The following is a 27803-nucleotide window of genomic DNA, read 5'->3' on the forward strand; positions in this document are numbered from 1 at the left end:
ACCTCTTGATGGAATGAGCACCAAAGCATTTGTGGCCATTTATAAACCACCTCACAAGCTATAGCAGAGGCTTAGAATCGTACTGCAGGAGCATGAGAAGTGATGGGAGGAATTTGAGCAGGGAAGTCATAAGAGCAAATTTGTTTTTCAAAGATCACACTGTCTGCTGTATAAAGAACAAGCAAGAGACCGATTAGGAGGCTAACACTGAATAGCATTTCTCTATCATCCATTAAACCTAAAGAAAGAAGCCTAGAGCTTTTAACAGAGTTATGATCCTAATCCATGTCTACCTCATGGTTCCACTTGTTGCAAAGTGGTATAAATCAGTTAGGACACAAAATCAAAGCTTTCTTTTCCAGGAAAAGACAATGACCTTCGTGTATTCTATTCTTACCATATAGAGATTATGTTAAATTCTCCATGCTACACTAAGACTTTGTCATTTAAAATATTAATAATATCACAATTATCTCAAACGGGGTATTTATGTTATGTCTTTGTTCAGAGAGCTTTAAGAACTGTATAAATACTCTGGTGAAAACAGCCATTTAAATTATTAACTGTGGAAATCCTTGCAGTCATGTGCACACTTCATGAATGCATACATTATGCATGATGTAACTATTTATAGATTTGTAAGTTAAAAATTGCTGTCATTTTCTGATTTCATCTTTGTTGCTGTTGCTGTTCTGATACAGTAGTTTTCCATATTCTAAGTGCAGGTAAGAAGGCAGTATTTGAGTAAGTTTTTGAAAAGTCTGCACAGAAGACTAGAAGGGTCATTGGTTAGGAGAGAGGAGAGGACAGAGTCTGAGCCTCTCTAGAAGCTACACTCCACTGCCCAGGAGGGAATCTTAGAGCTGAAGGACCTTAGTGATCATCTACTTCTGTTTTTCCTTAAATAGTTAAAAAAAAAAAAAAAAAAAAGGAGGCCTAGAAACGCTGTCAGGGCCCATCTTAGAGGCCTATGGGCAGAATGCAGCTGCAGATAGGTTTTGGCTTTGCCTTCAGTGCATTTTACTTTAAGTTAAATTTAGTCTTCAACATTCAACAATCAGGATCTTTCACAAAAATTTATATTTTTGGCTTCTCTTGAAAAATCAAAGTTATCTTAGAATACTGGATTTTTCAAAGTCTTCCCACCAGGCCTTCTGTATTCATTTCCAATCCCAGTGTGATCTTTGGTGACATTTTATTGCAACCTCTGGGCCACACAAGGCTTAATGGCAGAAATGAAGCCAAAAGCTCTAAGCCCACGCTCTTTCCAGTTCATTCTTCTTTATCTTTCTTTATGATTCTAATTTTATTAATATTTTTTAAGGCAATAAATATCCATGAAAACCCTACTTTTTTCTCCAGATTGGATAAAGAAGTTTGTGGGTCTTGCATCTCAATAAATAAAGACACTTTCCATCCATTTAATTAAAAATAATCTATAACTCACCAAACAAAAGGCATACAGGCCATTTCAGAGTTGGGACCATCTGCTGACAATAAAGGGTGCAAAGTGAGACCCTCCCCACCAAGGCACACACTGAGAGTGACTCCAGCTGAAAGGAAGCCATTAAGAAACTCATAATAATCATATGTGTGTCTTCTCACCTCAGATTCTACTCATTAGAAAGCTCTACATTTTTTAGCCTTTTATTAATATGCTATAAAAAGCCATCCACCTTCTGTGCAGAGGTGAGTTTGGCATACTGTGGAATAACGTTCCTGCTGCCAAGCAACAAAATTAAAACAAATAAAAGCTGTCTGCATAGAGCCTTAGCTGGCTTCTAGAATATACATTAGATTTGATCAATTCAGTTAAAGCATTGTACCCATAAAAGGGTTCATTGTTAACTTTAAAATGCATGCCTTTTTGAAAAACAGACAAAATTTCATAATATAATTGCACATATTATCCTTAGACATATTTACAATGAACAGGTGTCATCTTTTAAATTTTTTTTTTGTTTTGAATGAAATGTCTACATATCCTCACCAAGTTCACTCTGCATGTCACAGGATGGTTTGTAATTGCAATTCTGTGTCTTTCATTTGGGCTGCGTGAAATAAAAGCAGGAATTCAAAGCAACTGTGTGCATGATGGAGAGGAAATGTGCAAAATAGCACGTCCCATATACTGTAACTGAGGTAATTATTTCTCACGTTAGCACGTATGGGTGACACGATCAACACTCCTACACATGCTCCGCAGAATGGCTGTCTCCATATTTCTCCAGAAAAATCACTAACTAGCACTTAGGAACTATTGAAGTCATATTATTGACCAAAAAGAAGAGTAAGTGCTGTAAGAGATGTAGTCAATATGTATTCTGGCAAAAATGTTTGTCACTTCATTGAAATTCTTATCCCAGTAAACGATGTTAAAATTAAAGTATTGTCAATCTTTGCTTGTCGTGCTATAATTGAAGGGACTAATAATTTGTAAATGTCTGTCTCATAGGATGTCTAAGATGCCTTTGGATAATTACTTTCTTTTATTGAACTCTTACTTGGCATGTAATCAAACTATGTTGCCCTGGAGACCTTCCCCTGGAGCTTTTCTTGCCTATACTCATTGTCTTATTAAATATGAAGCTTGTAGTCATTTTCTGTGCTCTGTTATCTGGATGCCCCTCTAAATGATTAGTTATTAAATCAATTTATGCATAATTATTAGGATCATGTTTTTACTGCAAGTCCTCCAAAAACTCCTAGATTATCTCTGAGCACATAGAAAGTGTCAATGAGTATAAAAAGGTGAATTAGATCAAATTCCTTTAAGGAAGATGCTTGTATTCTTGTATGGTATTAAAGCCCTCCTAAACTAGACTCCCTCTGCTTTTTAAAGCTATTCTCCACTTAACCCTCTGCTCCAGCCAAACTGGTCTGGCTACTCATCAGGGCTTGCACATGGCTTCAGCTTTCCTGCTCTCTTAGACTCCCTCTGAATTCCCAACCCTGTTGTAAAAGTCAAATAAAATATAGAGACAAAGCTCTGAAATTAAAATGTTTATTTGGGAGGAAAGAGTTGCAATTTGGGGCATACACTCAGACAGGCTGGTCTTAGGTATGTCTGGAGAACAAAGAGAAGGTTAGAGGTTTTATAAAAAAAAAAAAAGGAGAAATGTTACATGTTGCTCTTTGAGAAATTTCATTGACACTAGTAAAGTTTTGAGGAGCTGGCAAGTTGTGACTGGTAAGTGATAGTAGTGGGCAAAACTAGTCTTAGAGTTGCAGTAGGTCATTTAAGTAGCCATTAGATAAAACTGGTTTCAGGTTATAGCAGGCAGTTTCAGCTGCTAGGCTTATAGAGAATTATGTTTTTGGAGCAATATTTTGTTCCCTGAGTGCTTTTATCCTCCTGGCTTCTCAACTCTGTTTTAGTTGGCTATGACAAGAATGACCCAACAACCCAAGTGCCCATCAATACATGAGTGGATTAATAAAATGTGGTATGTGTATCCCATGGGGTTCTGCTGAGCCACAAAAATCAATGGTGATCTAGCACCTATTGTATTATACTGGATAGAGCCGGAACCCATTCTCCTAAGTGAAGTATCCTAAGAATGGACAAACAGGCACCACATGTACTCACCATCAAATTGGTTTTAACTGATCAACACTTAAGTGCACAAATAGTAATAACATTCATCGGGTGTGGGGCAGATGGGAGGGGGGAGGAGGAGATGGGTATATTCACACCTAATGGGTGTGGTGTGCACTGTCTGGGGGATGGACACACTTGAAGCTCTGACTCAGGTGGGGCAAGGGCAATATAAGTAACCTAAACATTTGTACCCCCATAATATGCCGAAATAAAAATAATTAACTAAAAAAAATGAAAGACCCAATTCGTATGACCAACTTTCACACTATCATCTTTTCTCAACTTTTACTTATCTTTTAAGCTGTGGCTTATGTCCTTCACACCTTATTTATGAAATTTACCTCTGGGCAATTGTGCTGATCTCTGCAAAGTCAGTTTCATGGCCTGAACTAAATATTGAGGCTCCAGAGAAGATGACACCCTGTTCCTATTCTCAGGGAGCTTGCAGTCCAGTGGGAGAGACCATGACCACAGTGTGTGTTCAGCTGTTTGACAGAGAAGTGACCCTTTCATTGTGTATGCTCAATGAAAGGGCACTAACCCCACAGACAAGAAAAGTTGAGGCAAAGCTGGATGATCAGAGGCTGCCAGAGGAAGGGTTATATGGGAATGATCACAGCAGAGAGTTAAGAGGGGTCAAGGCTTAGAGAGAAATGAAAATGGGATACTCTGGGGCAAGTGCAGATCCTAAAGTGGGAGGGAAGAAGCTGTGAGAGATTTAGCCAGAGAGGTGAGCAGAAAGTAGATCTTAGCGAGTCTAGTGTGCTTTGTGAAGAGGTTTAGATTTTATCCTAGTTCAGCAGGAAGCACAGCAGTGACAACAGAGACAATCTCTAAGGTCACCTCCAGCTCAGAAGTTCTATGACTCTCTGACCCCAGTTCCACAGCACTGCTCTCTACTACTTAACACACTTGCCAAAAAGTAACTTGGATGGCATTTTGTTCTTATTTCTATCTATACCATATCCTCTGCAGTGGACTTTATACACAGTAGGCACTCAAAAAAAAAAAAAAAAATCCTTAATCACTTTCTGTATCATCTTTTACAAGTATATTCTGGGAAGGCAGATACCATGTCTTATTTGCCGTCATTCCCATAGTGCCCAATAGCCATAGGTCATTAAATATGAAATGTCTGATTTCGAATCAAAAGTTTAGCTTATTATATTTCAAACAAGAAGCAGTACAAAATATTAATCAAAGTATGCATTTAAACTATTGACACAGTTTTGCCATATTAATGGTAGCTTGTTTATGCCAGCACCGAAGAAGTCTGGAGAGAGTAGCGACGAGGTCGCGAAAGGAATTTTCCACAGATTGTTGAGAATTGAATATTTTCCTTGCAATAAGTGTTCCAAAGCATGGAAGAAGTGGTAGTCAGTCTAGTGAATACAGTGGATGACAGAGAGTTTCCAAGTCCAGCCTCTGTAGTTGGAGCAGCGTTGTTTGTGCCACATGTGGTTGACAGTTGTCTTGCAAGAGGATTGGTCTGTGTCTATTGACCAATCTCAGCTGCTTAATCACAAGCATCCTCATCATTTCATCCAACTGGTAGCAGTAGACATCTACTGTAATCAATTGACCAAGTTTCATGAAGCTGTGGTGGATAATACCAGTGCTGGACCACCAAACAGACACCATTAGCTTTTTTTGATGAATATTTGGTTTTAGACTATATTTTGGCACTTCATCTTTTCCCAACCATTGTACCAAATGCTTGTGATTGTCAAAAAGAATCCATTTTTCATCATACATAACAATACAGTGTAGAAATTGTTCACCTTTATGTCATGACAGCAAAAAAAAGCAAGCTTCAAGACAATTTTTCTTCTTATGTTCATTTAATTCGTGCAATACCCATCTATCCAGCTTCTTTACCTTGCTGATTTGTTTCAAATGGTCCAATATTATTGGAATAGTAATGTCCAACCTTGCTGCTAATTCATGTGTATGTTGAGATGGATTCACTTCCACTACAGTTTTCAGCTCATCATTATCCACCTTGATCTCAAGTTGCCCACATGGCTCATGTTCAAGATTAAAGTCACCAGAAAGGAACTTCTCAAACCATCAACATACTGTGCATGCTTTAGCCACATCTTTCCCAAACACTTGGTTGATATCTTGAGCTGTTTGACTCATATTTGAAAATAACATGAATTTTTGACTTATCCATGGTTTCACAAAAATTGCTCTACAAAAATTTGAAATATAATGACAAGTCAAACCATGTGCTTGAAAGAATGAGGATGCACCTTCACAATAAAAATAAAACAAGAAGTTTCAAAGTGAAATGTCAGAGATATCAACTATCAAACTTAGTACTTCAGGAAATGGGACATTTCATAGTTAATAACCTAATACAAATATTTATTGAATGGATGAGTAAAAGCTATGGACCGGGCTCCAGTCTGAGTCTACAGTGTCTTCAGTAGCCTCAAGACTTCAGTTAGGAACCTGAATGAAAACATATTTTCCTTCATTTTTTTTTTTTTTTTTTTTGCTGCACAAATACTGACTGAAAGCCTATGAGGTGTCACTGCCTGGGCATGCAGTATTGTATACTGCCCTCATGGATTTTATATTACACCTTTTTTCTGGCCTCTCTGCTCTTATCCATGTGATTAAAAATGTTCAGGAAAATTAGAAGATTATTCTCCTACATAAATCATAGGAAATACTTTGAAAGGTTCAGCAACTCTGCTCAAAATTTGGTTGCTCTTTATGTTATTTGTGCTTTTATTGTTGCTGCAAAGATACTTGGTATGGTGGAAAGAGCATAGAATGCTGTAATGGATTGAATCTTTGTGTCTTTCCAAATTCACATCTAGATGTGATGCTATTTGGAGGTGGGGTCTTTGGAAGGTAATTAGGTCATGAGAGTGGAGCCTTCATAAATGTGATTATAAGAAGAGAGACAAGAAAGTTTCTCTCCCTTTATCCCTCTCCTGATCCCCCACCCCTCCTCCCCCAGCCATATGGGGATACATTGAGAAGATGGCCATCTGCAAACCAGGAAGTGAGCCCTCACCAGGCACAGGATCCCACAGCACCTTGTTCTTGGGCTTACCAACCTCCAGAACTGTGAGAAATAATTGTTTGCTGTTTAAGCCACCCCGTCTATAGGATTCTGTCATAGCAGCCTGAACATATTAAGGCAAATACAATGTCAGACAGACTGGGTTTGAATCTCCATTCTGCCATTAATATAGACCTATACTCCTTCACACTCTACCTTTCTTCTCTCTTTTTTTATCCATCATCAAAATTGAGGTCACTGCAATAGTATAATACATGGCATTTTTGGCTGTTCAGTAGATGTTAGTTTCCCATCCTTTTCTTCATTTTCTGTAATTACTGATTTCTTCATGGAAGTAGATGGATGGGAGGAACTTACAGTTTGACCATTTGAGGCCTTGCAGTTTTACATGTCAAGACAGCACATATTTAATAATTTTAGGCTTTATACCACATTGTACAACAATGGGAAAATGCCAGCACTGACTGTCAAAACAAATGGTTAGTAATAATAAAAGTTTTATCTCTTATTTTATTTGTTCAAATGAGAGTATTAAATGTCTTATGATAAGCCTGAGAGGCAGGTATTACTCATCCTTGTTTTACAGATGAGAAAATTGAGGCTCAGCGAAACTAACTTGCCAAAAGTCATACAGCTAACTAGTGATCAAGCGGGGATTTGATTCAAAGTATGTTCAGCATCGAAGGCCCATTCTTTCTCTAAGAGCCACAACATACTGATGTTGTACAAGTTATGAAAAAGCAAAGTTCTATTGTCTGTGTTCTGGTCTACTACTTATTGCAGAGAAGTAACGTGCAGAGACCTGTCTTAAAGAGCCTAAGAAAGAATGTTAGAAAAAAATTGTGCCATGCAGTTATGCTGGGAATCACTGATTATCACATTGTTTGTGTAGGTTAAGCTCTGGCCAAGAAAACATGTTAAACAGTTGGGCTGAAGGGCCTTGAGCATAGCAATGATTCAGTCAAAACATTACCTTGGATGCTTGATATACTGCTCCAGAAACAAAAATTTAATTGGCTTGTCTTGCGCTATGGTATGTTCCAAATATTTTCCAACCTCATGTTTTTAAATATAACACATAAAACATAAGATATGTACGTTTAAATAACTATCTCTCCTGATCTCACCTGTTGATGATATGAAGCTTAGACAGGCCTCACTCTTTGCAAAATTATAGAGTAAATGAAATTAGAATTAGGGGTGCCCTTAGTTATTTTGCAAGAATCCTGCTTGCTTCCTAGTGACACCTCTGCTTTCCTTGTCCAGACCCTTCATGCCCTGGATTTTCATTCCACTACATTTCTTTGTATAAATTCATGACCTTAAAACCTCAGTCAACTGTCCCATCTGCTCAAAGTGGCCCATGCTTCAGAATTAATGTCTTCTCTAACCTGGTCTGGAGCTGATCTGGCCTGCTCTGTAATAAGAAAGCAATTTACCTTTCAGTTGACATAATTTACTCTATGGTATTACTGACAAACAGAAACCAATATATTTCTTCCAAGCATATTTGCAACCAAAGGAGAAAAACTGCAGAAGATTGAGAAATGGTGCACCAGGCATACCATGAGAGTCTGGTGTGGTTAAAAAGAAAGGCATGTTTGGTAATTTTTTTTTTTCCTTTTTCTTTTTTGAGACTGGCTCTCACCCTGTTGCCTGGGCTAGAGTGCAGTGGCATCATCGTACCATACTGCAACCTCAAATTCCTGGACTCAAGCAATCTTCCTGGCTCAGCCTCCCAAGTAGCTGGGATTACAAGCGCATACTACCATGCCCAGATAATTTTTCTATTCCTTATAGAGGCAGAGTCTTACTATGTTGCTCAGGCTGGTCTCAAGCTCCTGGCCTCAAGTGATCCTCTAGCCTCAGCCTCCCAAAATGCTGGAATTACAGGCCTGAGCCATTGGGCCCGGCTAGAAAGGCATGTTTGAATGAGTAGCAGGATAGGCCATGAGAAAATTATGTATTACAAAGAGGAAGAGATGAGGTACAAACTACTGATGTAGTTTTACTGACTTTGTGTGTAAGGGAGGAGGGGTGAGGAAAATAGATTTGGAGATCTGCGAAATGTGGATCAGTGATCTCAGTGTTGTCAAATCCAAAGGGAAAAAAATGCACATTTTAAACAGCTATTTAGTAGAAATATACATTTTGTGATAGCAATAGTGGGGGTGGGGAGTTGTTTGCTTTTTTTTTAAGTACAATAGGTAAAAACACTTCTCCTGTGTTCCCAATAACTTTTGTCTCCGAGGCAGCATCAGAGCAGTAGGAAAGGAATCCCACAGCAGAGAAACTTACACTGCCCCTCAACCTGCTGCCTGGGTCTCCTCTGGTGGGTGACATCTTCTACGTTAAAAATTCTGCTTACCCTTCTGCTACCAAAGTCAGCTTTTCTGAATGTCTGCCCCCTGCCCTATATCACCCAGTTATTTGGGGCCCCATCATGGAAACTGTTTTCTCAGTTACTGCAAAATGTTTAGAACGTTCCAGAGCCTAAGAGGCCTAATTTTAAAGTCAGTGAGAATCAGAACTCCAGGGCAGTTTTATAATAGTGGCAGTGACTTTAAATGACACTGGCGAATGCTTCCTCACAGCTAAGCTAGAAACCAGGAAAACAGCTAATTGAGCCATCATTTTGTTATCTTATGAAAGGTAACAATTTTCATTTGCTTACCCCAACTCTGCCTCTCACTTTGAAGGCTCCTGTGAATTCAAATACTTCACAGTATAGGGTGAAAAAATAAAACACCTCACTAGTCTTTTAGATTATTCTGAACTGCCTAGCCCACGACGCACATTGTCTCCAGTAAGAGATCACGTTCAGCGACGCCGCCTCCCGATGCCACATAACCGTGTTCAGATGCCGGGGCTCCCAGCGAGCTCTGACAGGCAGCCATTCACACACAGTGCCTCCCTTGCAACTCTGACTTCTGAGTGGAGAAAAGAGTTTTCTGTCAGCAGGATTCATTTACATTCTAACGGACAAGGTTTTGGTCTCAGAGTCTTTGTTTTATGCTACGGTGTCTGTTCGAATTAACAGTGAGCTCAGTTGTGCTCTTCTGACCAAGGGTCACATTCTCATCTGATGACTTGCTCTGGGCGGGTACAAGCTGCATTGCAATAAAAGCCATGACTGTTAAGGCCTCGCCTTTTACAAGAGAATACCAGCATCTCCTTTATGCATAAAAATTATTCCACTGATTTGAGTTTGTGAACATTGACTTTATTCCATTTTCAGCATTATCTACTGTCCTCTTTTTGTTTTCTTATTGTTATATTGAAAATTTTACATAAGAATGTGGGACTACTAGGAACTGAACATCTTATGTGGTTTCTTTAAAAGACAACTCTTTGCAGGTTGTATGGTGAAATGTAACTTGGGAATTATCATGGCTGCAGTTTAGATTATTTTTATTCTTTCTTGTGAACTAATGACTGAGATTCTCTACTTACAGAGAAAGAGTAGAGAATCTCAGTATCATAATTTCTTCCAGCATATTGAGGGTGAGTCTGGGCACAGGAGGCAGATGTGTAAGGACAGAGGCAATATCTGGGACCACTAGGATGGAGGGTTGGAGTTTTGAAGAGGGTAGTGGATAGTACATGGCCAATGAATAAATCAATGGCCTCTGTAATTATTGATATTTGTGAGACTTTCAAGTCCTTCCAATGTCAAGACCTTCTGGAGCCTCAAATGTATAACTTGACACTTTTGAAAGGGCAAAATCATCTGCAAATTAGCAGAGAAAATTTCTCATGTTTAAAAAATTTGATGTGGCGAGGGCAAAATGGCTGACTAGAGACATGGCTTGTCAGACCTTCCCAGAGAGAAGGAAGGGTTGTGAATAGGGGAGATGGAAGAGGGGATGCATCACAGGTGAGTTTCAGTGAGAGAAGTGCCAGAGCCTATAAGGGAACTCACGGAGACAAATTGCAAAGCAGAAAAGGAAAACGATAAAGGAAAAAAGATATCGACAGGGATCAAACCCAGGGAGGCCCAGCAAAGCGGCTGGGCTCCTCTCATAATCCTTCAGTGATCAGTGGGCTACCAAGTTACTGGGAAGCGTTTCCAGCCCCACAAACCCAAGCACTACAGCAACCACAGAATTGTGGGGAAAACTTGCATGATCCCAGAGCTTGGACACTCTGTGCAGGGTTCCCCTCCAAGGAGAGTGACCCAAGAGTCCAGAGAGCAGGCTTTCTTCCATTCAGACTCTTATCTCTCATCACCTCACCCCAACCCACTGCCCGGGGGAGAGTAGTTTGAGCCAAGAATTCAGCTAGAGTTCCCCTCCCCACAGCTGGTATGTCCTACAGTCTGAAGTTTCACACAGACTGGGGCCCATGCCTCTCCCCTTGGGGACATGGAGAGGACCTGGGGCACCAAATCTGGGAGCTCCCTGCCTGTTAGCATTTCGTGGAGTTGCATGCCAGTGGGTCAGACACTCAGGCTGGATCCGTGCCCCCAGCACTGGAGCAGGTTTTGGAGGAATGCTGGGGGAAAGGGAGGTTGAGGTTTAGGAGCTAGACTTGGGAAGTGAGGGAGCCCACATGGATGGGAGCTGATGGGAGAAAACTGTGGGGGTCTGAGTTGTGGTGAACTGGGGAAATGCCCTCCCCCCTCCCCCCAGGAAAGCCAAGCTGTGAGACTATGGCGGATCAAGTGGGGAAGATCTCAGCTCATGGTGCCACAGCAACCAAGTGCAGCATGCGCTCCAGTGGGGAGGATCTCAGCCAGCACCATAGCAACCGAGTGCAGCTTGTGCTCAGGTGGGGAAGATCCCAGCCTGTGGTGCCATAGCAACCGAGTGCAGTGCTTTCAGGGCCCAAGGGCAGGGGCAATGCAAGAGGAGCAGAGCTCACTTCCCACAGCCAGTCTGGGAAGTGTGGCCTTCCTCACAAGCAGTCTTTCTGGCTTGGAGAGATGGCTTCGACCCTCCTCCCAGCAGCTCCTGCTAGCAGCTGGGAAGATAACCTCTAAACCCTGTCAAAGCTTTGCAAAGCCTTCCAAACATGCACAACTTAACCATGCCCAGCCTCGCCCCTCCACCCACCTCTGCTGTGGGGGAGATCAAGCAAACCCCTGAGGGCTATAAGTTCCCTCCCCAAACCTGGGACATTCAAGTGCTCCACCTGTGGGAATAGAGCTTATCACAGGCACAGAAGAACATTTCTGCAATTAGCTCTGTCCTGCAAACATCAACTACTGACAGGAAGAACAACACTATAGCTCATTACAGCATTGACCAACTCAATCAAATAGGATGTGGCTGTTTCTTACAAGCATCACCCATGATCTTGGAGATTAAGCTAGGGGTCCCAATATAATTCATACTGCTTTGAAGAGGGGAAGACTGCAGGATAGTAGCAACCTGAAGGGACAGTGCTTTTTATGAAAGAAACAAAGTCACAGGCAGCTCGATCTGTGAATGTTCTCCCTCCTCCCCTATAGAACTCTGGGCTGATCGGGAAGCTGTTCAGAGTCTGTGCAGAGACATTCCACCAGACAGCTGGTGCCTTCCGATACCAGGTTTCTGCAACCGGTGCCATCCTGATTGTTCTGGTGCACACAGCCAGGTCTGCATGGGATCCAGTGTCCCAACAATAGCCTTTGCATCACCCCTTCTGAGCCAGAGAGGGAACAGATGCTCACCTGTGTAGTGACTGGGGGCCAAGCATGCCTCCTCCCTGGCATGGGAGCAGAGCAGACCAGGAGGCCCAGATGCCACAGCCACCACTTGGGAACGCTGGGGCGACAGCGTCAGTGGGTTCTAGATGTGGGGGGAAAACCTGGCAAAACAGCAGCTTTGGCCTACCTATGTGAACCCTAGGCCATTGAGACTGTACAACAGGGCATCAGTAGCCCCCATGCTGGTGGAACAACCCCCCATAGTGCTGTCTCTGTCCCTAAAATCCCCAGAGCCAGCTCTGAAGCTCTCACTGTGCCTGAGTCTGAGGCTCTGCCCCTGTAGCTCCCAGGCCCCTGCCAGGCCTACAACGGTACCCCCAAGACTCCAGAATTGTGCCTGAACTGAAATAAGACAAGGATGCCCACTGTCACCACTTCTACTCAACATAGTCCTAGAAGTCCTAGCCAGAGCAATCAGACAAGAGAAGAATATTAAGGGTATCCAAACCAGGAAAGAAGAGGTCAAACTATTGCTTTTTACTGATGATATGATCTTGTATCTAGAAAACCCCATAGATTCCACCAAGAGTCTCTTGGAATTGATAATTAAATTCAGCAAAATCTCAGGATACAAAATCAATGCACATAATTTAATAGCATGTCTACATACTGATAACAGGCCAGGAGTCAAAGCAAAGACTCAATACCATTTGCAATAGCTACAAAGAAAATCAAATACCTGGGAATATACTTAACCAGAGAGGTGAAAGATCTCTACAAGGAAAACTACAAAACTCTGAGGAAAGAAATCACAGACGATACCAACAAATGGAAAAACATGGCATACTCATGGATAAGTAGAATAAACATTGTTACAATGTCCATACTACCCAAAATGATTTACAAATTCAATGCAACCCCATCAAATTACCACAGTCATACTTCACAGGTCTAGAAAAAATAATTCTATTCTGGTTTTGGAACCAGAAAAAAGCCTGAATAGCCAAAGCAATATTAAGAAAAAAAAAAAAGAAAAACTGGAGGCATGATGTTACCAGACTTCAAACTATACTACAAGGCTATAGTAACCAAAACAGCATGGAATTGGTATAGAAATAGAGACATAGACCAATGAAATAAAACAGAGAAATCAGATATGAAACCATCTACCTACAATCAACTGATCTTTGACAAAGCAGACAACAATGTACACTAGGGAAAAGAAGCCCTATTCAATAAATGGTGCTGGAGAAATTGGATAGCCACATGCAGAAGAATGAAATAGGACCCCGATCTCTCATCACTCATAAAAATTAATTCATGACAGAGTAAAGACTTAGATCTAAGAAATGAAACCATAAGAATTCTAGAGGAAAATGTAGGTAAAACTCTTTTAGGAATGCTTATACACTGTTGGTGGGACTGCAAATTAGTACAACCTCTTTGGAAAACAGTATGGACATTCTTCAAAGAATTAAAAATTGACCTACCGTTCAATCCAACAATCCAATTATTGGGTATTTACCCAAAGGAAAAGAATTCATTTTACTAAAAAGACACCTGAACTTGAATGTTTACTGCAGCACAATTCACAATTCCAAAGATGTGGAATCAACCCAAATGCCCATCAATTCATGAGTGGATTAAAAAAAAAAAAGTATACCATGGAGTACAACTCAGATATAAAAAGATGAATTAATATCGTTTGCAACAATCTGGATGGAACTGGAGACCATTCTCCTAAGTGAAGTGTCTCAAGAATGGAAAAACAAACACCACATGTACTTACTATTAAGTTGGAACTAACCAGTAAGCACACATGTGCATAGAGGGAAGTAAAACAGTGGAAATCAACCAGGGAGGAGGGAGGAGGAGGAAAGGGGCAAAAATCTACCTAATAGGTACTATGAACACTATTTGGGTGATGGGCTCACCGTTAGCTGGGACTCAAGCATTACAAAAGTGAACCATGTAAACTAAAACATTTGTACCCTCTTAATATTTTGAAATAAATTTTTTTTTGATTTGCAATAAAATATTAACCTTAGAAACATTTTAGAATTTTAGAGCTTTAAAAAACTTTTAATATTATAACATTTCTTTTTCTTGTTTTTTTTTTTTTTTAATTTCAGCATATTACAGGGGTACAAATGTTTAGGTTACATATATTGCCCTTGCCCCACCCGAGTCAGAGCTTCAGCATGTCCATCCCCCAGACAGTGCGCACCGCACCCATTAGTTGTGTAATATTTTTTATTTGCTAAATGGTGTTAGGCTGTATTAATCATACTTCCATTAATTTGTTTTTGAAATCTTTGTTATTTTTTAATCAATGTTTTCTGTGCCAGGACATATTGTCATACTGGCCAAACTTGTAAATGTGATGTTTTGTTTTAAAGGGGTCAGTTTCTTTCTATTTATGGATTGATCTCTCTGTCAGTAAGATGGATATATTATAGATAGAAGCACATAGATCGTGTCTAGAGCAAAGCTCGTGGTTTTGTCTTGCTCATGGCCATTAGTAAATGTGTGTCTCAGACCATTTTCCTTTTCTTCCTGAGCAAATAGCTAGGCCACATACCTCAACACTGGGTGTGGCCGTGACACTCAATGAATGATGAACAAAAATGATGTGTTCCATTTGTGTGAAATGAAAAAGTGATTATGCTTTTTCCTCCTTTTCCTCCTTCAGCAGCTGGTTTTACATGATAATGATAAAGTCATAGGGGTCACAGAATCACAAGATGGAAGGAATTTGATTTCTTGAATAATTGACTGGGGAGAATCACCTTTGCTAACCAGCTATACCATCTTGGACTGTTAGATGAATGAGAAATAATCTTCTATTGTGTTTGAACTATTATATGTTTTGGAACTTGTCTCATATGCCAGCATTTTTATTTAAGTTTTCTCATTTAATCTTCATAGAGTTGCTATAACACAGATATTATTATTCCCAGTTTTTAGATGACTAGAATTTGCCAGCGGTAATAAAACAATAAGCATCAGAGCTTGAATTTTATCTTATTATAGTTCATAATATTTTATACTTCAAACCTTTGGGAATTAAAATCTGAAAATTTTTCTTTACTGAGAATCCTATTTAATGTTTGTTTAACACTATCATAAACTACCTGAGTTTGCTTAACAAGTGCCCTCCTTTAACAGAAATTAATACATTTTTTAAAAAGAAATTTTCAGCCAATGTTAGGAAGTTTTTTATTTTACATAGTTTTCAAAGAATTTTCTTTATATTTCACAAAATTCTCAAAATGTTTGAGGATGTCCATCAAAAGGCATATTTTGTGTAAATTACTATTTGGTCTAGTCATATCCAAGTTCTATAATCATGCAACTGCCAGGTTAGGTCAAGTTTAGTGAGCCAGAGAACAAAATTCTTTATCTCCACAAAGCATTAGGAGATCTTTTTTAGTCTATTTGGAGCATCCAGGGAGGCCTCTTTTTAAATATGTATATGTCATATGGATGTTATATGTTTGATGCATATGTTAAATGGATCTCTGCAGTTTCGGCTACCTAGTGACCATTTTATCTTTTTCTGCTAATAACATATTTTCCTTTGAAGAAAATCTCCCTCCTCATCTTTCTATTTTTTTTTTATTTTTTATTTTTTTTTGTTTTTACCTGGAGCCACGCCCAAGAAGTCTTGAGCAAGTGGACTCCCCTCCTCATCTTTCATCTTTCAGTCCACATGTTGTGTGAGCTGATCTTCCCTGATACCCCAGCCCTCACAGGCCTCATGAGCCTATGGTTAGGTTGAAGGTTCACAACCTGCGTCTGTCCAATCAGTGTGTTCCATCCCACTGACCATGGTGATTGGTTAATAAAGAGCCAAGGATCCCTGTAGATCCAGCAGCACACAATCTGAGACTTCCATTGACACTACTGGGATGCAGGTGTTCGCTTTCTGCCAGCCTATAAGCCTGTAGCTAGCTTGTAGGGGCTGCCATGTGAAAAATGCTTGCCTACGATCAGCTGATACACAGGAGACAGAACTGAAGATGGTTAGAGAAAGAGGCCCAGCCCTGATAGCAATGTTTGCACCTTGCCCAAAGCTCAGGCTATCCCTGGACTAGCCAATGTGCTTTAGCCATTCTGAATCAGGTTCTTGGAACTTGTGAGTAAAAGGGTCTTGTTTAACAAATATACATAAATAGTGAAAAAAATGTAAGCATATGCTGTGCAAACCATTTTATTTCATATGCCATAATCATATTTCTAAGATTATACTAGAAATATTTTAACATCTACAAAATAACTTCTCCAAAGAAGGTAGGATTTAGAAAAGCTAGAAATAGCCCAACACAGGATTTCTATAGGTAAATTATTTTTATAGCAACTCTTGTTTCTGTCCATTTCTAATTGTTGGGGAGTAATATTTCTTCTTCTTTAGAACTTTTTTTTTTCCAGTTTATCTCTGATTTTACCTATTAAAAAATCTATTATACATCATCACATGTTTATAACTCACAATCCTCCAGCCACGGATTTGGGTAGTGACAAGACTGAAATCTATCTGTACAAATGCAGAGATTATCAAAGATTTTTGCTAAAATAAGTTCACAATAAGTTCATGGACAAATATCTACTAAAATTATAATTGCATTGTTGAATATACCTAGATAGACTCCAACACCCAGCACATAACTAAGGAAAAAGAATTCCTTCTGGTGTTCCAGAGAGCTTAATAGTTTTAAACCAGTTTCATTTTATTCAAATAAAAAATTTGACTTCTGGCAAGAATTTGATAAAGATTCTACTTTATTTGCCATTTTAGAGAACCATCAAAAGAAAAAAAACATACAGAAATCAGTAGTATGACATTGCATATTTCTCACTTTGTTTTATGGACTTTGAAGGACTTTTTAAAATTAAAGATTAAGGTAGGATGAGAAATTGGCATTTAAAAATACAAAATATGGAATAAAACTTCAAAATAATTGTTTGGAAAAAATCCAATTTCTTTAAAATATGATTCAATGTCTAGAAATATCCAGTCAGATATTTGCCATCCTAAGTTATTTAAAGTGACTGTACCCATGTTGTCTATGTACATGATCTTCCAAGTTAGATAAAATATCAATGTATAATAGTCCACGGGTAATTTTCAAGGCAAACAATTTTGGAATCACATAAATACATATTCTAAATTAATCTATTAAAAAATCCAGTATGTATCTAATTGATTACAAGAAGCTGAAACTCAAAGTGAGCTTCAGTGGACAAGTTTAACAGCATATTAGACTCAGATAAAAATAAAATTATTCAGATGGAAAATAGATCAGAATAAGCTACACTTAATACAACAGAGTGGAGATGAGTTAGAAACAATGTTATAAAACATAGAGGATTTAGTAAGAAAATCTAATATACATGTAAACAGAGCTTAAAGAGCAGAGAGAAACAGTGAGGTAGAGGAGATATTTGAAAATGTAATACCTGAGGGTATTCCAGAACTGATGGAAGGCACTAATCAAAAGATTCAAAAAGACCAATAAGTTCCAAGCAATGTTTTAAAATATTTACACCAAGACGGTATATTGAAAATATAAAATGACAGAAGAACTTAAAGGTGGCCTGAGGAAGGGGTATTATATGTCAGATTATCCCCTAAGAAATATGTGTTAGTTCATTTCCACTGCTATAAAGGAAATAACTGAGGCTGGGTAATTTATAAAGAAAAGAGGTTTATTTGGCTCACAGTTCTGCAGGCTGCATAAGAAGAATCATGCCAGCATCTGCTTCCAGTGAGGGCTTCAGGGAGCTTCCAGTCAAGGCAAAAGGTGAAGGGGGAGCAGGCGTGCGGGACGGTGCGAGAAGGAACAGGAGAGAAGGAGTAGGTGGTACTAGGCTCCTTTAAACAGCCAGTTCTCATATGAACTAAAAAAGTGAGAACTCACTCCTTGCAGGTGGGCACCAAGCCATTCATGAGGGATTCACCCCCATGACTTAAATACCTCCTATCAGGCCCCACCTCCAACATTGGTGACCAACTTTAACATGGGGCCAAACATCCAAACCATATCAACATCCATGTCATTTTATTGTACAGCCAATACTCTGAAACTTTCTAATTTACAAGCCTGACTACTTTCAGGTAATTTTATTAATACTCTGTGGCTGTGGTCTCCACAGCCTGGCCTGGGCTGCAGCCAGTATCAGCCTGCAGCTGCGCATTACCACCCGAACTCTGTCCCCCCCTTGCCCCACTGCGGTCTGCAGAAAAATTGTCTTCCATGAAACTTAGGAAATGGGCCTCACAGAAGGAGGTGAGCGGCAGGCCAATGAGGGAAAGTTCATCTGTATGGATAGCTGCTCCCTGTCACATCACCACCTGAGGTCTACCTGCCCTCAACCCCCATCTGTGGAAAAATTGTCTTCCATGAAACCAGTCCCTGGTGTCAAAAGGTTGGGACTGCAGCTCTATGGGACACCATAGACCAAGTCTATGCTTTCTTTCATGGGATAGTCCATCAGATATTTAAAAACAATAATCACATTCCTTCTAGGAATCAGTCATCATATTTTTCAATCATTCCAAAGATGGCACAATTTTAAGGGTTTGCATCAAGCTGGTACTAATTTTTACATAATATTCTATGATTTTTTGGCTGTCAGAACAGAACACCAGCTTCTCAGTGTGGTCTATTGTGCTTGAGTACAGAGGGGTGAGCATCTCCTTTGCTCTATGAAAGCCACCTAAAAAGATTACCTGTTTTATAGTAAATATGTCACACCTGTAACTCACATTTAGGTTATAGACATTTAAAATTTACATATACTTTCCACATATGCTACTAAGTCATACCTTCTGAGCTTTGACGTTCCCTTTGGGGATACAAATAAAACTTTAGGTTAATTTCTCTTAAATGTCATTTTGTTATATTCAATCTTGTTTAATGCAAACCATTTTGATTTTCATTTTTTTGACACGAATGGAATAATAATATTTTCCACGTACAGTCTAAAGAACATAGCTCATTGACTGGCTTATAGAAAGTACTCAGTCTATAGATAATAGATACTGTCATTACTGATTAAATCTATATTCCAGGCACTCTGATACTTGATTTTTATAATGCTGTTTCACTGCCATTATCTACTTTTAAAGGATAGTAGCACCCTAACTTTACAGGAAGTGGAGATCAGAATAGGTAAGGGAATATACTTAGTAAATGGTAGATTTGGGATTGAAGGTCACCACCTCCCTTCTGCTACATCTTCTGTCATACAACATATTAGGTATCTCTTTCAACTTTATAATGAATTTATTTGACAAATAAGATTTCAAAATCCTTGTACAAGTTATTAGGAAAAAGCATTTTTACAATTGCCAGTGTTGACAGCAAGATTCATGTTATTTAGACCTTATCCCAACCTCTTCTATTCCACTACTACACATTGCAATTAATCCTTCTGCATCTAAACATGTCATCATACTGTTGTATAAAGAGATGGCTACACATAAAGCACAGCTGAACTTCAGCAAGGTAGCTGCCAATAGTATTTCATGATGTTCTTGTTGATAACCCATAAACACTTTGAAATTTTCTCTGGGATCAAGCTCATTAGTTGGTAACTGATAGAAATTTACTGTTCTTCAATATTTTTTGAAAATTTCTGTAATCTCTCAACATTCTCAACTGAGGATTTCCTTTCATTGTAATGGGATATAAAAGAGGGTTTAAACTCATCTTGGGTCATCACTTTAAAATTTTAGTTTAAAATATATATTTTGTGATTCTTAATGCTATATATTTTAGAGATTTTTCAGAGTGAGTTGAGGAATTTCAAAAATGAAACAAAATACTGAAAAATGTAATTAAGAAAACATTCCCCCTTGATTGTGTTAATAGGTTTATTTCCTGCTGTGGCAGGCAGACTCCGGGGTGGGGGAAGGGTGTCCCCATGGTTCCCATTTTCTGGTACTGAGGCCCTTGTGTGATTCCTTCCCTTGGAGCAGGGTGGAACCCATGACTTGATTTCAACCAGGACAATGGAGCAAGGGTGATAGAATGTTATTTCCATAATTATATTACAGAGGATTGTAACCTCACTCTTGCAAGAAGAGTCTTTCTCTTGCTGGCTTTGAAAAAACAAGCTGCTACGGTGTCAGCTCCCTGAGGGAGAAGGCCAGATGGTAAGGAACTGAGGGTGGCCTCTGGCCAGTAGCCTGCAAGGGACTGAATGCCGCCAAACAACATGTGAGTTTGGGAGCTGATCCTTCCCCAGTTGAGTTTCAGATGTGACCGCAGCCTTGGCCATCACCTTAACTGCAGCCTTGTGAGACCCTGAATCAGAGGACTTGGGTAAAGCATTCTTGGACTCCTGAGCACAGCGACTGTGAGACAATAAATTTGTGTTGTTTTAAGCTACTAAGTTTATTGTTATGCAATAATAGATTACTACTATACTTGCTCTTTTAAGAAGTAGCTGATGTGGGAAAAGCAAAGGCACTCCTCAGCAGGGTAGCAGCAATGAACAAGGAAATGTTTTCTGACTAGTAAATCAAATGTTTCTTCCTGAAGGCATCTACATTTTCCAGTTGATTTGAAACTTAAAATTGAAAAAATAAACTGAAAAATTCTGACAGATAGGAACCTTCTCTATGGCATACCCCCTAATTATTTTCTCTTAAGAGTAGATATATCCAAGTTTGGAATTGGTTATGTGAGAATCTTAACAAGCTATCACAGCTTTTTCAAATATGATTTAAAAACAAAGAATTCAATGCCTGTTTCAAAGCATGGACCACATTCTACACGTTAGTTGAGCTCAAAGTTTGAGGAAATATCATGGTGAAAGATGATGTGTCCCTTTACTCAGTAGGTCATCATCACTAAAAAGATGCCAGTTTCTGAAAATCACTAGTAGAAACTGTATACATATGTTAAATTAAGGGAAGACAGAATTTTCAAAATTAGTATTTTTAGTACAGTCTCAAAACTAGACCCTAGGGAAAAAAGATCAGTTGAATTTTTACTTTGTTTTAATATTTAGTTTCTGTTCTGATAGTTAATAAGCAAAAAGGCACAACTTATTAAAAATGAGGCTCTAAAATTGACATCTATTAGTTTCTCAATATTGTTCATTTAAAGTTTTTAACTATGTAGCAAAACATGTCCTTTTCTAATGTTCATATTAGAAATGCAACTAGCACACAAAATGGTTATGTTCAACTTTGGTTTAAATTTCTCATTCCTTTCCTAGTCAGACTAAAAGAGAATTGTCTATATATTGAGGATTCCAATTTGTGTGGGTTACTTCCTGGCATAGGTATAAATGCCACTCAGGCAACTGTTTTGCAGGAAGTTCATGAAAAAAGAAAAAGAAGTGGTTTTATTTGGAGAGGTGATTATTATTTTACAATTAATTAGAGAAGGGAGAGTGTTTCTGAAATGACTTTGAGTTATTAAGCATTTCTAGGTGAAGAAGGAATGTGAGGGAAGGTGCAGTGGAATAAAGGGAAAGGAAGAGATGTTTCTGAGTTAGGATACGTAATGTATCTGTTATCAGGAAGCAAAGTGAGTCTTAGTAAATAGTCATTACTACTGTCCCCTTCGTTTCTGTTAGGCCCAAATAAATGCATATAAGGCATTCAGAATGAAACAGAAATCTACCAGGAACGTTCTTCCATGGAAGAGCAGCAAGGTGACTGACACTGCATCGGAAAATCTTTTTTAATATTAGGGTGACTGGTCATCCTATTTCTCTTTTGTTTCTGCCTCAGGAATAATCTCCAGATATAAACTATATTTCATAAAAGGTTTAGTATTGTGTCATTTATGATGGCCTTTTATTATAATGAATCATTTATAAGATAGAAATCATATTGAAACCTATTGCAATAAATGACATCTATGATTTTAACCTTAAGTTTGGGCCTAGGCAATGCTGTGATCTTTCTGGGGACCCAAAGTCTTTATTTTTTGCCTTAAGTTATGATGTAATGGCACCTTCCCATTATCATTTAAAGTTTATGAATGTCTCAAGTTTTCCCTCTCTCACTCTCTATTTTACACCAATGTCTTAATATGTATTTGCAAGCCCCCTGGGTCAATTCTGACATTTTTATGAATGCTCCTACCTTGAAAACTTTGGTCTCTACCTCAACTTGGTAGGAAAGTTTGGGGTGAGAAATGCATCAAAAGAGCACAGAAAATTCATTGTCAGTTAGTAATGCTTACCTATAAAACTACTTCTGAAAGCTCAGAGATTCCCATCTCTATTCTCTTATTAGAGCTTCCCTCAAAACTTTACAGTGTGTGATAATGACACCCTTTCTTGCCAGATATAGAAAATACTGCTATAAATTTACAATGATGAATCTTTTTCTATAAGTAGATATTCTTCACTGATAATTATTTATTCATGGAAAAATATAAAATTATTACCCTTTGTTATAGGAAAGTTACACCGCTACTAAACAGTATGTGAACACTTACCAAATGAAAGGAATAAAGAAGCTGTCACCTGGAAAAAGCAATTTGCCTAAATATTAAACATTATTGATACAAATAGCAGCCTTCTCATACATCATGTCTAGATAAACATAATCAAAATTAGTGTAGGTCATTCTTGCACCCTGAAAAAAGTGACCTTTTAATCTGTAGGTATACTTTAAAAGACTTGCTTAATAAAACTATATTTCAAATTAAGAATGTATTCTGTTTTATAATACACAAAGAATCACCTCTTTACCAAAAAATATAGCTCTAATTTCTTAAGGAGAACATCCTAAACAGGTGCACAGTTCTTTGTTTTGTTTTTCTGAATAGACATATGTATTCATTTTTAACTAAAAATACATTCTATAGAATTATTTGGAAAAATGAAGTCCTTAAAGTCCATAACTGTCACTCCTGCTTTTTCAGTAGATAAGAAATATGTATTACTGTTTCATCTGGTATTCGTGTAAGTATATCTGCACTCTTGCAGAAAGCAGGGTAGGAGGGAAGTTGACGATCAAACTTCATTGATATCTTGTCCAAAATCATCCACTGATAGCCATGAGATACAATGCAAATGATCTACAACATTTGAGGCATATAATACTGAAAAAAAATTAAATTCATTATGATAAATAACTAAGATTTATAAGTTAAGTTTTAGATAATTTTCAGGTGTTTTTCAATAATTGTGACAGTCTCAAAAATAAGTTTGGTTACTTTGCCCTTGATATTTTCACAAGTCATTAATTAAACTGTCGTGCTATTTTTCCTTCTATTTCATTGGCTAAATGGTGAAATGGGGTGAAGATTTAGATTTGTCAGAATGATTTCCAATCTATTTTCACTTTCTCACCTCTCCTACTCTATGAATCTGATGGCTGTGACAGGTTCATAGTATAAGACATTAGTTATTAAAAGCTGATACTAAGTTATTATTTATGAAGCCTATTGTTATTCAACCATTGAATTAATAATAAATATTTCTCAAAAAGTAAAATACTCAAAATTGGACTGTGGAAAAGCAGGCAAATTCATAGTTAATGAAGATTATTAAAGAATTTGTCAATAAATTAATCATAGTCTTAATGATTTAGATAAATGTGATCAAATAAGTGTGTAGATGATGTTAGCATTGAATTCCACATTTATGTGCCTTCTGAAAGAAAATTAATAGATATTATTAAGTAGCTGTTCTACTGATGAATTTATTCAACATATAAGGAAATACTGAAATGAAGATGCTGAGATGTTTGACCACTACTTGGAGTCAGTGGACCTGGATTTTATTTATTTTGAAGACACTTACTGCTTCTATAAGTTTGTAAACAGTTACTGCCAAAAAAAGTCTGTTGATGCTTGTGAATGCCTGTTGTTTCCAGTGGTGCTAAACTCTCATGCCAAACACCTTTGCTCCATATAGCTGTGCAGCATTCCTGCATCTGAGCTAGTTTGTTCCAGCCAACCAAGGTTATGTTGACATGAGTCAGAATAGATTGCAAATGAAGGCCACTTCAAGGCTTCAGTCACCCAGTGGGTTCAAATGTTCAAAGACTAAAATCAGGACTAGGACAGTACAGCAGGTCCTCAAATAATGTTGTTTTGTTCAACATTGTTTCATTATAATATTGATGAGAAAAAAAAAAAAAGACTCCCCACTAGACCACTGTCTGTGGAATTTGCAAGTTCTCCACATGTCTATGTGGGTTTTCTCCAGGTAATCTGTTTTTCTCCCACAGCCCAAAGATGTGCGCCTTAGGTGAATTGATATGTATAAATGGTACCAGTCTGAGTGAGTGTGTGTGTGTGTGTGTGTGTGTGTGTGTGTGTACCCTGCGATAGAATGGCATCCTGTTCTGGGCTAGTTCTCACCTGATGCCCTGAGCTGCCAGGATAGCCTCCAGCCCCCTGAAACTCTTAATGGGAATAATTGGGTAAATAATCATCTTACTTGTTTTTATTCATCTCTCTTAAATGTATGTATAGCACACATTTATTTCAATGTTTAATATTAGAAGTGTTTTGATTCTTTATTAGAAATTTGGTGATGTTTTTGTAATCTGAAATATTACATAGGAATTAACTCTTTATATCAATTAGCCTACAGTAAAACTGGGTTTGTTATAAGTCATTTCTCTTATGTAGTTTCCAAGAAGCTATCAAGGACAAGTAAGGACTTAGTGCAGAGTGCAGTGTCTAATGCAGCACTTTTTCCTTCTATTTTTCCTTCTATTTCATTGGCTAAATGGTGAAACTGGGTGAAGATTTAGATTTGTCAGAATGATTTCCAATCATCCCCAACCTTTTTGGCACCAGGGACCGGTTTCATGGAAGGCAAGTTTTCTATAGACCGGAGAGTGGGATGGTTTGGGGATGACTCAAGAGCATTACATTTATTGTGCAGTCAAACCTCTCTGCTAATGATAATCTGTATTTGCAGCCACTCCCCAGCACTGGCCTCCCTGTCTCAGCTCCACCTCAGATCATCAGGCATTAGATTCCCATAAGGAGCGGGCAACCTAGATCACTCACATGCGTGTAATTTACAGTAGGATTCATGGTCCTATAAGAATCTAATGCTGCCGCTGATCTGACAGGAGGCAGAGCTTATGCGGTGATGTGAGCAATGGGGAGTGGCTGTAAATACAGATGAAGCTTTGCTCTCTTGCCACTCATCTGCTCTGCAGCCCTGTTCCTAACAGACCATGGACCAGTGATTGGGGACTGCAGATCTAATGGGTCTAGTGGACTCTGGAAACAGGCTGTGATTTAAATCCCAGGGTGCCTTCTTTCTACCTAAGTGGACTTGAGATTTTACAGCCTCAGTTTCTTACTTTTTAGGAGGAAGTATGCTGATGGTAAAAGCACAAACTATAGAAATAATTAACAGATACTGGTGGTTATTATGTGTGAGGCACTCCTAAATTATTTATTCATAAAGTACTTACCTCAAAAGACTATTGGGCGGATTACATGAGAAAATGAACACAGAGCACAAAGGATGTACTTGATATGTTACTTTTTCTATTATACTGTTACTATCATAGCTGGTACTGATGCTGCTGCACCACTCCTACTACCGCACTGGATAACAGCTCTAACCTAAAACGACCTCCTTAACAGGATTACAAGATAAAATATGGGGCACCCAGTAAATATAAATTTCGTATATAAACAGCAAACAACTTTTTGTGTATGTATCATATAGGGTATATTAATACTGTATTGCATGGTTGCATGGGACATATTTATACTAAAAAATGAATTTATCTGAAATCAAATTGAACTTGGTATGTTGTATTTTCATTCATTAAATCAGGTAACCCTGGTTCTAAAATATGCATAAAATTTGTCCTACTGGTGGAAGAGTATAAATTGTTCATGAAATTAGTCATTAGCGCTATAAACAGCATTTCAAAGCAATCCCTAAGTTTGGGAGGGGTAGTGACATCTTCTGCATCTCCAGTGGAGAGTTCGGCAACACATCTCATATTCAACGATGGCTATTCCATATTCCATGTATTTTCTAGACCAGTAGAACATCTTCTCAAGAATTTGAGTTCTATTCCTGGTTGTCACTATTTTAATATAGTAGTTTCATATGGATTAAAATAAATACAGCAAAAAAAAAAAACCCTGACATGTTTAAAAATATGCTTAATAAGGATTTAAACAGCTGTATTCTGAATTCATAAAGCATTTCAAAGGAATTTTCAACTGTTTATATAGCAAACGCCAAAATATTTTGCCAAATACAATATTCTTTTGATCATACAATTTATCTCTGTCCTAAGGAAACTTAAGTCCCTGCCTGTTTCTAATGCATCTATTTTTAAAACATAGGAATGGTGTTTATATAAAAGTTATTTCATGCTCTTAAAACCTTTTGAATCTTTTTGTCTATTCCTAAAGTCTTGTCTTTTAAAATTATACTGTATTTTATATGTTGCAAAAAAGTATTTTGTTCTCACGGTGTGGCAGAACACTACACACTAGGAAAGGATTCTGATTTTCACACTTGAAAGATGTTTCTGCCCCTCCTTCCATATCACACATTAATTTAAAGATAAGACATGCCTCACACAACATTTGGAAGTTATTCTACAAAATGTCAGAGTTGAGCATTAACATTATGTGCTTTTATGTACAAAATTACCCCTGTGAGCATGAATATCAGTCTAGTTATATACCTTTCAACATTATTTATTATTATGGGGTTGCTATTTTAATATTGTATTAATCTTCCAAAAAAGTTGTAAATCAAATGGAAACAATTTGTCTTCTAAGTAATGACAAACTTTTACTTAAAAAGTTTTTTTGGCAATATGACATTTACCATTATAACCACAAGCTTCTCTTTTGGAAAATAAGTAACAATTACAGAATTCTAAAATCAAGTCCATCTTCATTCATTTGCATGAGCGAGAGGAATATCACGAAGTGAGTAAAGCTGATATCTAGTGCCACCCTCCCACACACCACAACCTTGTTTCTCCTTCTTCACACCTTCTGGAACATTTGTGGGAAGAATGAGCAAATGAATATTTAAGCAATCAGATGGTCACTATAGAGACTATAAGTTTCAAAGTGACTGACGATACACAGTATTTATTTCTTTGCTGAGACAACTGTCCAGGATGGACCAAAGGGAAAGGGACAAATATTCAGCACTGCAAAACATCTTTGTCACCTTCCAAAAACTGGTAAGAGAAGACAAACACTGCAGCCTCTGTTTAGATTTTTAAAAAGTCTTTATTGCTATATGAAGAATCTCATGGCAGCGATGATTCTCCTACCATTTGTTTGGTATTTTATGCTTCATAAGAACTTTTACAAATAATTTTGGGGGGATTATTAGCTAAAGCTCAATAAAAACTGCCCTCTCCCTGTGAGACTCTGAGTTAATAAACTTTTTGTTTGGTTTGTTTTTATATGTATTTTAAATGAGATAGGAAATGAAAGATTCACAATTCCAAAGGACATACAGCAGCTTGAAAAGTGTTTTGTTTGTTTTTTAATCAAGATATTTTTTATTCTCTTCCAAGATAATAATCAGGCATTATC

The sequence above is a fragment of the Eulemur rufifrons genome, chromosome 7 (assembly GCF_041146395.1).
Source record: "Eulemur rufifrons isolate Redbay chromosome 7, OSU_ERuf_1, whole genome shotgun sequence".
Classification (NCBI taxonomy): domain Eukaryota; kingdom Metazoa; phylum Chordata; class Mammalia; order Primates; family Lemuridae; genus Eulemur; species Eulemur rufifrons.